The sequence below is a fragment of the Oratosquilla oratoria genome, chromosome 16 (assembly GCF_046742065.1).
Source record: "Oratosquilla oratoria isolate Oo_2021 chromosome 16, ASM4674206v1, whole genome shotgun sequence".
Taxonomy (NCBI): domain Eukaryota; kingdom Metazoa; phylum Arthropoda; class Malacostraca; order Stomatopoda; family Squillidae; genus Oratosquilla; species Oratosquilla oratoria.
Window position 1 is genome coordinate 52,027,554 of NC_134792.1, and position 15,892 is coordinate 52,043,445.

At 48.2% G+C, this 15,892-nt stretch overlaps 1 protein-coding gene across 4 annotated transcripts in view; it reads left to right on the top strand.

Moving 5' to 3' along the window:
- LOC143034002 (serine/threonine-protein phosphatase 4 regulatory subunit 1-like) overlaps positions 1-15,892 on the top strand; it is a 476,593-nt gene that overhangs the window by 65,351 nt on the left and 395,350 nt on the right. The window lies entirely within an intron of this gene.

Below are 15,892 nucleotides of genomic sequence, written 5' to 3' on the forward strand. Positions count from 1 at the left end.
CATGGTGTGGCCGGTAAGGTCAGCAGATGCAAGGCCTTGGGACTTTTTTGGGGGGGGGGGATACCAAAGGGAAAAGGTTTTCAGACATCGTCTTCGAACTCGTGGCACCTCCCCCCCCCCCCGCAGTTACTCGCTAACAAGGAAATACTCTCAGAAAATATGACAATTATGGATTTTGTGTAGGAATAGGAGAAACCCATTACGTTAGAGAAAAGACATCAAACGTGCAAAGTGGTATCACGTCCTTAGCCTTAATAGCTTCTCAAGTGTGGCCTCAATTCCTTCGAGTAATCGCCCGGCGGAATGTCGTCCTCTTCCTGGGCAGAGCCAGAGCTTCAAAATCGTCGAGTGCCCTGCCCCCTCGCCTCGTAGCCTCATTGTTGTACTAACATACTGCATGTCTGGCTGTACCATGTACTCGAAAATGCTCCTAGAAGAGCGAACTGGTCGAATCCTATATCACCGTGAACTATGGAAGCCCATTTCGCCTCCGTGCTAAAGCAAGATCCACAATCAAGTCTAATGAATCTACACACAAGGAATGAATTCAAACTCGAGCAGCTGTCGGTTTCGGTAACACGCGCCTGGCTTTGTGCCTGCTTGCTTCGCCGCGCCCGTCAGGACCGATCCTTGTGACTCAGGAGAGCTATCGCGTAGCAGGAAATTTCCTTCCCAATTCATTACTATCTGCTGCATTCTTGCCTCCGGCCAGTTTCAGCCGCCACCCTGTTCCCTCGCGCGTCTTCCGGTCTCGTGTTATTGCAGATTATTTGGTGAAGGCAGCTTATGAACGTAGATCCATTGCCCCCCCCCCCCCCCGATAACCTAACCGTGACGGAAGACAATTTGATTCAGCTGATGGGGGTAGATAAGAGACGGGTAGTGCAGCGATTTGGGTACCGTTTTATCCCAGGACTCCCCTCACAGTTCGATAAGATGGTCACCACCCAAAACAAAATCCGTAAAGAATGATGCCGTCGGTTCGAGGCCAAGGGACCTTTCAGTCTCACTGCTGCAGGTGCTTCCTCCTCAGTCCGCCTTGCTTCCTCTGGACCTCGCCTGGTGAGCTGTGTCGCTGGGTGATTGCCTCGTTTTCAGAACATTTTGCGCCGCCGCCGAGCTTTCGGATGTTGCTCAACATCAAAGTAACGAGAGTCTTAAGCCCTTTCTGGCAGTTTGCTTCACCCGCACGTCACTTTCGATTAACCCCCCTCTTCACATTTTATTCTGATTGCTGCTGGAAGGAAGTTTTGTTCAGTTCCACGTGACTTTTTCAGTACCGCAGCGGACAGTGGTGCGTTTTGTTGTAATGGACTGGTCGTCGCCACGTAGAAGAGCGAACTCGGAGCTTTGAGTGAGCAGGACTTTGCAAGTTGTAAGAGGCCAGTCGAAGAGGCAAAGGTTGTGATTTGTCACAAGCGGCGGCGGTGGGGTGGGGGGTGGAGCACGAACCCCGCGCGCGATCCGTTCCGTCCGAAGGCGGTGATGGTGCTCTTGGGGGGTGGCAGCAAATGCACGCAGACTTCCTGTGGCCAGCGCGGAACCACCTCGGGTTTCAGTGTTTCGCTTTAGAGCATAAAGAAGTTTTTTTTTTTTAATGTTGTCGTGTACTTGGCCTCTGAGCATTGGCTTTTTCGCATGAAGGAAGTACGTGGGTTGACGTGGGAAGCTTTCCCTGCGAAGTTTGGGAATCTGAAATTGAGGCCGTTCTGACCAGAAGACCAACAACTTTCGAAGGCGAGCCGTGACTAGGGCTCGACTTCCTGCTACTCGCTCGCTTCAGTTTATACCTTGGACAGCAGCGGCAGCTGGTTCTATTTAGGAGGAGGAGGAGGAGGAGGAGTGGGATTTCAGTCGACCGGAACCTCTCTACCTTCCCCCCCTCCTTCTCCCTTCTCTCTCTCTCTCTCTCTCTCTCTCTCTCTCTCTCTCTCTCTCTCTCTCTCTCTCTCTCTCTCTCTCTCTCTCTCTCTCTCTCTCTCTCTCTCTCTCTCTCTCTCGCTCTCCCTTTTCCCTTCTCGCTCTCTCTCCCTTTTCTCTCGCTCTCTCTCCCTTTTCTCTCTCTCTCTCTCCCTTTTCTCTCTCTCTCTCTCCCTTCTCTCTCTCTCTCTCCCTTTTCTCTCTCTCTCTCTCCCTTCTCTCTCTCTCTCCCTTCTCGCTCTCTCTCTCTCTCTCTCCCCCCCTTCTCTCTCTCTCTCTCTCTCTCTCTCTCCCCCCCTTCTCTCTCTCTCCTTCCCCCTTCTCTCTCTCTCTCCCTCCCTCTCCCCCTTCTCTCTCTCTCTCTTTCTCTTTCTCTTTTGACTCTGGGGTCCTGGAGATGATCTTGAGCTGCTGGAGTTGGCCACCTCTGTCCGAGCGCGCGCGTGCCCAAATCGGCCAATCTACAAAGAGGCAAAAAAATTCTCACGTGCCATCAGAAATGGCTGGGAACGTAATTACTGTCTCTTAGATATTGGGGCCACCTTTTCAGATATTGAAAAAACAAACAAAAAACGCGGAGGGGTTGGAATTAAAGAATAGCGTAAGTGTGATTTGTAAGTCGTGTCAGATTGAATGATTATAAAATCAAGGCACTTTTACTAAAAGTAGTTTTGCCTTTTAAATGCAAGTTTAGCTGTCGTAGAAAGCCACTACATTTTCAACAGAAAGTAGACAAATATTTTTAATTTCACATATTTTTAATAGAAATTTACCTATAGCAAATATGCTGGATAGCAGGCTTCACCAACTATGTTCAAATGCGCTCGCAGAAAACGAGATTAATCACCTCGGAACGCTAGAGCCTCTTGTGGTGTGACGTTTCTATTTTATTTTATTTTGAATCCTCGTGAACTTTGCTTTCCAGTCACTTTACCATTGACGAAACATGGAAGAAGAAGGTGAATGTAGAACTGTGGTGAAGGAGTCGCGCCACGTCCAGGCGGCAGCCACCTGGCGGCCAATCGTGCAACGACTACACAGTACGCAAAAGCAGGGTTCCCATGATTTTTACCAAAACTGTATCGTGCAGGGCTTCAGATATGTGTGTATTTACCTAGTTGTATTTTACGGGAAGGGGAGCTATGCTCGTGAAGTCCCGTCTTCATATCTCATTTTATCTAAACTATTTGTGTTTGTGTGCGTGTGTGTGTGTGTGTGTATAATATATACATATATAATGTGTGTGTGTATTGTGTTGAGTTGCAATACAACACTCGGCAATGAAGTTAGTGGTTTATCTATTTAATTATTTTTTCTCGTACATCCAAAGGGTATCCGCGTGAACTGTCACTGCTGCTGCGATCGTCATCTGGCACAATTTGTTGTGGGTAACGGCAGGCGAATTGAGCCAAGGACTTGTCGAGTGTGTCGATCCATTTCAGAATTCTATTTCGGTTAACGCTGGGCGGGTGGTGTGAGACAACAGAGCAGGCAGACGTCTTATTGAATGTACTGAGAAACGTCCTTCTTTGTAAGCGATTCTATTTTGGATAAGTACAGGCTTTTGTTCAAGTGGGGAGTGGAAGTTCACGTACGAAGGGTTCATATTGATAAGAGTAATGATGATGGAGCTCTGTTTCACTCATTTGAAATCTGCAGCCCCACAACGGCTGGCAACGGTACTTAGCCCCCCCCCCCTTTCAGATTTTTCTGGAAAGAAACTGTTATGTTGTATTAGTATTTAATATAGGACTTTTTCATGTTACAGGTTTATATCGGTAGGAGAGGAGAAGCCGCGTGTTATCACTCTCCTTATTTGAAAAAAAAAAGATGGAGGGCAGATAGATGGTGAGGTTCGCCGGTCCAAAGAACGAATGTCCTTCGTGGGGCGGGGGACAAGGGGTGGGGGAGGGCAGCTCGATGTGGAGGTGCGAGGTGGTTGACGAGTTTTGCAGGAGATGGGCGGGACGGGGCGGGGCGACAGGGAGATGACTCTGTGACGTCCGTCTCGTAGGACCACCACCACCACCACCTGTCGTGGGCACCCTGGTGGAATCCGACGGAGGGCCGAGTCGACAGATCGACGGAATCCGACGGAGGGCGGCGGTTGCGAAATCCGAAGAAGGGGCGTTCCCGACAGCGTGTGGTCCGGCAAAGTGGTAACTCGTGGAAACCCCGTGGCTCGTGAAGGCATTCCGTGCTGTTGCAGATGCCGCCGAGCCTCGGAATGGGAACGAGGCACAACTGGAACAGACAGGCTGTGACCTAGTAGTCGTCGAGTATGGTGTAGTCAGTCAATCACTTATTGCCTAGTTTCACTAGAGCCCACAGCCCCAATGTGGCTGGCAACACTCTTCGGAACGTCCCACACAGACATCTCTCTGGGAAGAAACTTTGGACCCTTGTCTGTGTTGTGAGAGTGTTTCTATGTCACCGACTCAAAATGGTAAGAACAAGAAATACACTGGAAGTTGGTAAAGATAGATCTTGGGCCCAGGCCGAATGATGTCAGCCCCTCGGGAGGTGCCGACGGTTTTTTTTTTTTTTTTTTTTTTTTTTTTAATGGGGCCAACGTCGCTGTCCGTCTTGCAGGACCACCACGTGCATGCAAGTGCCCGTCATCGGTCCCTGTATGGTCTAGTATGGCATGACTGTCTAATACTTTTTTTTCTACGTGTGTCGTGATTCGCAGGACTTGGTTGACTTGTTTGACTTGTTTTTCTTTCTTTTTTAATTTTCTGCGTGTATCGTGATTCGCAGGACTTGGTTGACCGTTGTTGGTCTTTCGACCGGACATGCACTTGATCACCGGTCTCGGGACCAAACTGAGTTTCCAACGGTCGAGGTCCCGTTGACCCGGAGTCCGCCCCCCCCCCTCAGCTGAATAAAATCGCCTGACATTTGCCGAAGGAAAAATCAGTGAAGAGCGCCACCGTGGCGAAGAAGTTAATGCAACGGTGCATTAGTGTACAACGCGTTCACCAAATCCCGCCATGCCTTCGTTCGTGTCAAGCAAACAACCATTGTAATCGGCTGAGTATTAGCCGCGCTGTTCCAGGTAAATACGTTGACATGAATGTACTCGTATGGAAGTGATAGATCTGTTTCGATCGTGCCTTGCACCACGCAGACCCGCGTTCGTGTCCAACACCTGCAACCTCTGCTTGACCCAGAGGTCTGAGTAGGGCAGACATGACAAAATCGGAACTGCCAGCTGTCGTGAACGTACCACATGGAATATTGGGGGGGGGGGAGGTTGCTCCCCGCACACACACATTTTCTTTGCGAGATGGATCATCGGAGCGGCACAACTGATGGGTGTTGATCCAGTGAAGGACAAAATTTTCTGCATCCGACCTCTTCGTTTTGAAAAGGGGTTTCCGGTACACCTTCGAGGCCAAACTCGCACCCCCCCCCGCCCCCAACTCCAACACATCCACTACACTATTCCTTCAATTACACTTTATACATTCGCATACCCTTGGCCTTGAGAAAGTCCATGCATTTACTCGTGGGGGTGTGCGTGCCTGCGTGTAAAATTGTCACTTGAATCTCGAGCCTTTCTGAAGGGCGAAACACTTGCCTAGGTGGTGGTGCTACTACTGACTCTGTGACATCCTGGTCACACACTTTTCTGCCGCGGGTACGCTCGTGTCACGGAGCTCTGCACAGGCCCGCCATTGACGAAGCCTCTCGCAGAATGACGTACGCTGCATCGTTTCCCAGATCATAACACTCCCGAGGTTCACTACGCTCTCCATCTTGCAGGACCACCACCGTCATTGGATCCTTCAAGAAGCAGAATAGTAGTCCATAAGTGGAGTGAGCGTGTTTTATTGTGTATTTGAGGGCACGTGAATCATTAGAAATGGGTGGTGGTGGTCAGAATGCCTTAAGGCCATTAAGGATCGAGCAATATGACCGAGCAATTGAATGTGGTCAAGCATTCGGCAAACGATGCAAACGTTCGATGGAGAGGTGTGACGATTGCAAAGACACGAAGAAGCAGTTGTGAAAATAAAGACTGGATGAAGGGAGGTGGGGGGGGGGACGTTTTCTTCTTCCGGCGCCGAGACTAGACTTTGTTCAGCTGAGAGATGCACTCCAAGGGGGGGGGGGGCGCATTTTTGTCTCGGTCGGTAAGAACCCCATTTTGTCCACCCCTCATCGGAATAACATCATTTTGTTTTGGCATGATTAAAATAAATATAAGTAACACATCACCCTGTTGATGGGGAAGTCTGTAATTATAAACATGGAGTAAGAAATGAGCTAATGTGGTTGGAAAAGGAATATTATCGTAACATCAAAGTGCGTGGGAACCACAGATGTGCAGGTAAGGCATGGCTAATTCAAAGAATGCCAAGTGCGTCCTCTGGGAAGATAAGTGAGTACGATAAGAGAGCGGAGGAGGATGCGAGACCAAATGACATGGGTCAGCTGAGTCGACTGAACTGTGGTGGGAGGAGGAGGAGGAGGAGGAGCAGGAAGAAGTACGTGCACAGTGGTGAAGGTGGCGGCATTTCTTGTCGCCGCGGATGATGGGAACGAACCGCTCGTAGAGGTAGTTGGGTAGGCAGCGTGTAACTATCTTTTTCTTGGTATTGTTTCAGTAAAATAACTCTACGACTGGAGACTCGTAGTAGAGACACTTGAGGACGTAACCAGGAAATACAGTGTGATTGCGAGAAAAAAAAAACTGTAATCGAATTTGCATCCGGAAAGGAAATGCGTAGAAATTGTAGGCCTGACGTCATCAAGCATGCCAGTGCTGGACTGTAGACAGTTGGACTCGGAAAAAGTTAGTGACTTCAAGCTAATTAGGGTGATGACGGCAGGAGCGATCTTTCAAGAATCTGGCCCCAGGAGTATATTTTATATTTTGATGCGAATACGGGAAGGCGTACGAACATTGGCTGACGGGCCGAGATTATGGCAGCTGATGTCGTGGCGGCGACCGACATATTTGTTGGTTTTATCAGGCGGGAGGGGGGCGGGATTAGAGGCGGCATTAGGGGTTGGGAAATACAGCAACACTATTCTTTGGCACTGGTTCAGTTGGGTGTGTGAAGGGGATGTCGAAAGTAGCCTTAGCAGCAGCAGCAGCAGCGATGGTGGTGGTGGTAGCGGTAGATATAGTTGTCGGCGATGGCGACCCTGCATGGATTGGATGGATGGGGGGGGGGGTCGAGGGATTTCTCAAGGACGACGCTAGTCTGTGTGGTTAATGGGACAGCCGTTATAACCACTGCCCATTGTATGGTCTCCGTTCTCGACTACCTCCTCTCGGTGGCCCATTCCCTGCCTCCACCATTAAGGCTCTTCTTAACTTCGACATCAACGTTACCGAGCTCCTGCATCAGACATAAGTTCTCAGTGGTAAATAGCCGTGATATTTCCACGAGAAGCTTAGCCGCCGCGGCATCTGTGAAGCGCGACGCGGGAACGAGCCGCTCTTCCTGGCAGTCCGTCACTCACTCGTCACGGTCATGCAAGCACTGAGCTTGCATCGTTGCCTCTTGCAAGCAGTGTTGCATGTAGTAGGCGGGGCACGGGTTGGCCAGGATGGGGGGGAGGGGTGAGGAGGCGGCGCCTGGTTGCTGCGCTGCCTCTGGTTGGTGCTTGCGCTGCAACAAGTGGGAGGTGAGGGGTTGCCGAGTGGTCGCGCCCGGCCGCGCCGTGCTTTGCAGTTACTCCCGGTGCATGTAGCTCGTACGTACGTACCAGCTGTGCTTGCGTTTTTCCCGGCTGCAGGATCTCGCCTCTCGGGCCGTGCTTATGGCAGACATGCTGGCAAGCATCAGGGAGGTGCCCTCTACCGGCTGGTGACTAGGGCGAGACCGGCAGTGGTGGGTAGGCCGACGGTGGCTAGGGGCGGGCGGGCGGGCGGGCAGGCAGGCAGGCAAGGGGCGGTGTGTGGTGGGAGGTTGGGCCTACAGCTGCCAGTTCCCTGCTGCCACCGGGTTCAGGCCGCCCTCCACCTCTATACAAACGCTGCCTGCGGCCACCGTGGCATGGCATTAAGATGACTTGAGCCGTTAAGGGGAACGGTGTAGATGCTGGCGGCGGCTGAGGTGGAGATGTGGTGATGTTGGCCTGGTCGGCGGCGAGCGCCCTGACGACCTCCAGAGCCCCTACGCTCATTCACCGAGTTTGTGCTGGGCGCTGATACACTGGTGCCCGCTAGTGACTCGAAATGCTTGCAAGTGGAGGAGTACAAGGTTCCTGTCCGCTGCCCATGGGTCTGGATTCGCTTGTTTCCTCGTCGCCCTCGGTGTGTGACACTTGGTTGCTGAGCGGGACGGGAGGAACGAGGGTGTGTGCTGCTTGTTCAGTGATTTTAGAAGTGTTAGGCGGAGCCTGCGAGGAATATGTCTGTAGTATTGTTGGGTAGTGGTAACCATTTTATCCGTTTGTGGACGCGCGCCGCCTTAACGGGCTTGACAGACCAGGGCGACCGACGACCATTAGTCGGGTGTGGCCACCCACGCACAGCTGCCGAAGACAACGAGATTCCACTCGGGGCCACTACTGCGCCGCTGTTGCCGCTAACCCTGGGAATCGTTCTTATGTTCCTCGTGGCAGGATTCACTCGTCACACGCCGTCTGTGTTCTTGTTCTCCACGTTGGTGGCGGGCAGAAGAACAACGTTAGCTAGAGGAGGGTGGAGTGGGGAAGGCATTGACAACAACGGCAGAATGAGCATCAGCAGTAGCAGCCGCAGATGCTTGAGGCCATCGTGACAATACAATGAGCCGTCGCCCATTATGGTGGGTTATTGTTTATTTTGAGGTTAGGGGTTACAGCCACGTGCCCGTCACTTCTATACAACCCACAGAGGGAGGGTGGCAAGGAGAGATTGGAAGGGACGCAGGCAAAATTGCCTTGTAACAAGTGCACACTCGTGTACATTTCATAGTAGGGTGGGAGTGGGGCGAGTGTGACAGCAGCAGCAGCAGAGACGAGGTGGCTGGCCACTCTGTTGGTGGAGACTGGTATCAGTGTGGCGGCTGCTGCTGCTGCTGCTGCTGTCTGGGTCGCTGATGACCCAAATAACTGGTGCCACCACGCCTGCCTCGCCTGCCTCGCTCTGCCCCGTCAAAACTATTCCGTGATGGTACTCCGCATTGTAGTACTCGCTACTGGGATTCTGGTCCCCACCTACGTTGCATCAGATTGGTTTTGGGAACAAGAACGTTCTCCAGCCACACAACCGTAACATAACAGAACATTGCACAGAGCGAAGACTATTGGTGCCCTACGTAGGTAGGAGTCACGCACGCGTTTCCCCTCTTCTCTCCCTTCCTCCTCCTCTTCCTCTATTTACTCCTTTTCTACCTTGTCTTCCTCACCTCCCCTCCCCTCCTCTCCTTCGTCCCCACCTCTTCCGCTACCCACTGTTTCTCCCTTCAACTCTTCCTCCTCCACCCTCCCTCACTCCCTCTCTCCCTTCTTCCCTCTCCACCTCCCATCATCCCCACCTGCTCTTCTCTCCCTATTTTCTCCTCCTCCTCTGTTATTTTGTTCTTCCTCTTCCACTTCTTTATCCTCCCCTCCCACTCTTATCCTCCTCCTCCTCATTCCCATCGTTGTCTACTTCCCTCACCTCTTTCTCATCTTCACCATCCCCCTTATTTTTTCCCTCGTCACCCTTTTCTTTCTCCTCTTCCCTTATTTTTTCTCTTCCCCCCCTTTGTTCATGCTTAACTTCTCCTCTTCCTCCGCTTTCTCCTCGTTTATATAGTTGTCCACCACTTCCTTCATCTTCTGCCTCTTCTCATCATCCTTCTCCTTATCTACCTTCTTTCCTATCTCCTCCTCCTTCTTCCTCACCCGCCTTTTTCACCGTCTCCTTATCATCATTTTCCTCATCTTCGCTTCTCCTTCACCTCCTGTTCCTACTTCTCACCCCCCTCATCTCTTCCGTTTTCTTCTGCCTCCTCCCTACATTCCTCTCCTTGTTCTCACTCTTTTCCACTTATCATCCATCTACAGTATATTACTCCACCTTCCTACCTCTTACCTATTCACCTCCCCCGTCCCACCCATCCACCTCACCTCCCCTCCCCTCCCTCCCTCTTACTCCTCCTCCTCCCTCCTTTTCCTCCTCTGCTCTTTCCTTCCACATCCTGTCCATCCTTTCCCTCCGCTTCCGCCTCTTCCTCTTCTTTCTCCTCCCTTCCTCACTCTTTCTCCTCTTCGTCCTCAGTTCTTCCTCCCCTCCCCTTCTTTCTCCTCCCCTTCTTTCTCCTCCCCTCCCCCTATTCTTTCCCCTCTTTGTCCTCTCTTCCTCTCCCTCATCCTCCGCCTCACTCGAGTTGCGATCGAAACCGCCAAAGCAAAATAGTAGGTGTCGGGAGAATCCTGGTTTGTACAGTACGTTGTATCCGAGATTGAAACTGGGCGGTCTAGTCGACTGAGGCTCAAGAAGGCGTAGAAGAGAGGGAGGGGGGGGGGGCACTGCTCAACTCGCTGTGGTCACTCACGAGCGCAGAAAAGTACAAGTTGGTGTTAAGAGAAAGACGGTGTCTTGGAAGAGAACAGTTTCTGTCGGATCGTTTCGTTTCAGATGGGTGGAAATAAACATTTAAAAATCCGAGACTCAATGGCGCAGGCCTTACGTGTAGTGGCAGGAGAGTCGACTGTAATAACCGCAGTTATATTTCAGTGAATCCTTTGATAAATAATCTGCCTTGGAAACTGAGCAATGTTGAAATAGGTCCCAAGAAAAGAGGAGGTGACAGCCAGTGAGCGATTTGAGGAAGGAGCGAGACAGCCATTTAAAAATGTTTGCAGACGAGACCAAAAAGAACGAAAACAAGTAAATGACAAGTCGCAAGAGGATACCAGAGTCTAAAGAAAATATGTGTTGTCGGAGTTGATTTTAGCTTCATGATAGTGTAACCCTACTGGGGACACTCGTACATAGATAACGATAAGTCACTATTAGATATAGGGTAAGGAAATCGAGCAGAAAAAAGAAAATTAAGAGTGAAAACAACCCCCCCCCCATGCCACGTGTAAAAGTTTTTGATTGCCCTTAACACCTTCCCCCTATCCCATTTATCTGCAGTGCCTCCTAAAATGCCAGTCGACCCGATCATAGGCAGTCTATATAACCCCCCCAAAAAAAAAAATAATAATATAAAGTCTGCCTTGCCACAATATTTTGATCCACGCACTCTCTACCTTCCTGAACCTCACTGCTCCTCATCATATATTCCCTCTGTTCCTCTCCTAGTCCTCTTAGTTAAAACCCATAAGCCTTTCAAACTATGCTTAGCAAACTAATCCCTCCTAAGCTATACAGTCACTCCACCAGTCCTCTGGCACACTCCCCTCCAACAAGCACACATTAAACAACCTCACTAATAAATTCACTAAAACCGTACCACCCCTTTTCAGACACTGATTGACAGCCATCCAGCCGAGATGCCTCACCACCTTTCATAATCTTAATGTCCCTCTGTGGACCTAGCCTTTTCCTATTGCACTGTCATTTTCCTTTCCCATCAGTCATACTCCTTGCTCCTTCCTCTGTCACAATCAATCCCTTCGAAACTTTTACATGAACATAAGAATGAAAGAGACTGCAAGAGCCCATAAGGCCTGCACCAGGCAGTTCCATGAACATTACCTCCTATCGTCCTTATCCATAAAGTCATCCACGTATCGCTTTGGACATTCTTCTGTATTGATTCTAGTGAATTGATAACCATTCTATAATTGAGACCAAAACTGTACCATATAGTCAAGGATGGGTCTAATTAATGCCAGATAGAGTTTCAGAACTACCTCTGCAGTTTTATTTGTAACTGTCCTAACAATGAAACCTAATGCTCTGTTAGCTCTATTCCTGGCACTATGCTTTGTTTCCTGGATATAAGGTCAGGACTCGATAGCATCCTCAAATCTCTCGCATTCAGTTTTCTGTAAAAAGATGCCTGAGCTATATCTGCTTTCTGGGTTGTGTAAACCATGATTTAACACACTGCACTTTGAGATGTCGGAGTCAATTTGCTATTTCATAGACCATGTGAACAATTTGTTCTTCCTGCAGTATCCCGACGTCTCCGGACCCGATTTGGCATCCTGTTTTAGTATCGTCTTTAAACTTACTAACATCACTAATAATCCCATTGTCCAAGTCGTTTATATACATAATGAACAATAAGGGATCCAAAACGGACCCTTAGGGAGCTCCACTAGTAACACTCCCCCATTTGGATTTTACACCATTGATAGTAACCAGCTGTTTTCTGTCACTGATCCATGCTCTTATCCATTCAAATACTTTTCCTTGTATGCTTTGACACTATTTACTAGTCTCTACTAAAGTCAATGTAAATAACATTGTCGTCTGATGCCTTGTTGACATTTGTGTAAAAAAACTGAGGATTAGTTACACATGACCTACCATGGTGAAACCATGCTGTGAATTACAAATCAAATTATGTCTCACCATGTGATCTGTTATTGATTCTAGCATTTTAGCTCTAACCAATGACAAACTGATTGGCCTGTAGTTGTGCATGGAAGATTTATCACCCTTTTTGAAAACTGGAACAACATTGCCTGCCCCTAAGAAATAGGCACGAATCTAGTGTCTACCAACTTACAAAATATGTTAACTGGTCGCAGATTGGGTCGCACTCGGGTTCCATATTCATATCTTCACCTTACCATGTAGCTGAAACAATAGCAAACACACAATTCTTATCACCTTGCCACATAAATCTCAGACCCAAATTCATTAAAGGGTACCATTAAATGACAGCCATTCTCAGACTTTACAACACCTTCCACCACAAAAGTACAACCATATTCTTAGAAGTGGAATAGTACACTTCCTTCTCCAGCTATAAGAAAACTATGCCCAACTGCAACATATTTTATATTAAATCTCTTCAATAAAGTATAGCCAGAAGGTGCCCATCATCTGCTATCAACAAAATGTCATTAAGGCTTTTGAGTAGCTATGCCCAACTTCATATTCCAATTTTCAAACCCTATCAAGATAATGGCCCCACGTTGGGCGTCAGATGTCAGGAATAGCAGCGGTCCTACGTTGGGCGCTAGATGTCAGTAAGGTGGCAATATGGGGCAGGATCTATCTAGAAAGCAAACATTAGAAGGGTGGGAAAGTTGTTATTACAAGTGAAAAGCGTGGCCCAGGGGACCTTTTGTAAATTCGCCGCGGCTTGAGTACGGTGATTCGCCAGGGGTTGGGCGCCTAGAAGATTCCGCAGAGGGAGAGACTGGTAGCTGTTCCGGAGGAGATTGCTGGGTTTGATGTTCACGCGTCGGCAGCTGGGGAAGGTGGAGAGATGTTACAGACGATTATTGCGTCTCCGAGGAGGTAGCTTGAGAGACTGCTACTGGGAGAGGTGGAAATGCTCTTTGTTTGGCCTCCGAGGCATTGGGTAGAGAGACAAGAGAGATTTTCTCCGTCAATATCCTAGACGTTCAGCGACTTGGGCTGTTTTCGTCGGCCTTATACGAGTATATCCGCCTGGTCAGGTCGCGTCCTGCCGTAACGTAAGTCCGCGCGTGTTGTGCGTGCTGATTGACTGCCGCCCTCTGTGCCGTACCTCGCCTGTAGCTGCTGGATCGCAGCGCGCTTGCCCGAAAGGACAATTGCCTAATAAAACCGTAGAACATTCCTATGACAAATAGTACCAACTCTTCACAACGCACCCAGCCAAAAAGGATTTCCCTAAGGATCATCATTCTTCTTTCCAGCCTAGCTATAGATGACAAAACAAAATCCCCCAAAAGTAACTTATAACCTGTATATCAGTCAGTTACCCCTGTCGTGCATTAAAACTCACTTTGCTTATACCATTCAGTTTTTTCCAATATAATGTAAGCCGAGTGCACCAGTGGGCAGAAGACCATGGATTTCATTTCTCCATCTCAAAACCAATCGCCATGCACTTCTGTAGGCATTATTGTTACACAGGTATGCCGCATCACAACAGCTAGGAAATACCATCCTCTCACTGATTGAAGAGACCCAGTTCCTGGCCTAATTTTGAACTAGAAACCTGGACACCCCACCTCAAACAATTAAAAACATCCTGTCTCTGAGGATGTGATCTCGTGGAACCACTACCCCACATAAAATGAGGAGCAAATAGACAATGACTGGAAGCTCTACCAGACTCTCGTACCCTACAGAGGAGCCCGGAATACGAGTCACTTATGAACCAAAAAACCTTTTCTGTAACTGCATTGTAAATGTTTGGACCTTATGTGAATATGAATACATGCTATATATATATATATATATATATATATATATATATATTATATATATATATATATATATTTATATATATATATATATATATATATATATATATATATATATATATATAATTGTGTGTGTGTATTTACCTAGTTGTATTTTACGGGACGAGAGCTATGCTCGTAGTGACCTGTTTTCGTATCTCTCCACATCCAGTTTGTTCTTAAAATCGTGTATAGTTCTGGCATTCACTGTTTCTCTGTTCAGTTTGTTCCAGACATCGATCACATTATGTGGGAAGCTATTTTTTTCCGGTCTCTTCTGTAACTGTCTTTCCTTAGTTTCTTTTCGTGTCCTCTTGTTTATCTTCTGTCCCACTTTAATAAGTCGTCTCTATCGAGAATTTCCATCCCTTTCATAATTCTGAAAATGGTCAACAAGTCGCCTCTTTCCCTTCTCTGTTCTAGTGTTGACAACTGTAATTTCTCCAATCTTTGTTCATGTCAGATTCGACAGTGTAGGTGCCATTTTTGTCGCTGCTCTTTGGATTCTTTCTAATTTTCTTATGTTCTTTTTTGTGCTAGGTGCCCACATTTTGTGTGTGTGTGTGTGTGTGTGTAAATCGCTTGTCATAAGACAATCTGTGTGTTTTAAGAGATCCTATCTTCAACTGAAACAATCACTTCACGGTATCCATGGAAGAAAAAACCGTATAAATGGCCGTTGTACAATAAAGAATATTCTTGCCAAGTCTCGCTGTAGAATGCCAAAACTATTTTGAATTGAAGATTGAATATTGATCACTCTGTACTGATAACCATCATTCATTGTAAGAGTATGGTCATATCTTGAGAGGACAAATATGTAGTGATAGTGTCGGAACGATAGCCAGACGATAAGAACGAGAATGACATGCCGGCGTTCGTTTGATTGTAATTCATTAATCGATCGGTTCACAATCAATTCCAGGTCGGTCCGCGTCGTAACATGAATGAGTCCACCCCACCACCCGGTGGGTGAATGAGTCCACCCGGCCACAGTAGCATCGCTCGGCCCAGTCGCTGCGGCGCGGCCTCAGATAGGTTTTATTCAGTTTTGACACCAGACGATTTTACTCAGATCAAAGGTTGTCATCAGAGGGAAAGGATCGGAACTATGTCGATAATTTGCAACGGTGACGCCCGTCTCAGATTTGCCTCTGTCCAACGCCAGACGTTCGTGTTCTTCAGGGGAGAGAAGAGCATCACCATAGCCAAAGTCTGGGGGGAAAAATAGAATAAACAGTAATGATAACATCAAACGATGGGAGTCGCTCACTGTAGAGCTGAATGACATTGCCAGGGTGTTTTTAGCAAAGAGAAAGGGTAAAATGCACTTTTGTCCGGCAGAGTTAATCTAGATAGATTTACACTTTTCGGCGTGGGAGTGGTCATTTACAGCTGAATAAAATAGTTTGGCGGCAGGCCTACAGGGTGGAAGGACACGTACCGGGTTGATATCAGATGACGCAAGTTGATGCATACCCTTTCTCGGTTTTAGTGCGCTCGACTCCGCATGATTTGGGACGACTCATCCGCTCTATTTCTGAGAAATATGTCATCAGGCATTTTCTGCGAAGCATTGACATTTGGAAAATTAGAAGAAATACAGTTTCAATTGTGCTGCAGGAGTGTTGAAAAAAGTCTAACTAAAAGTGCTCCTGCATCCCCCAGAACACTAAAA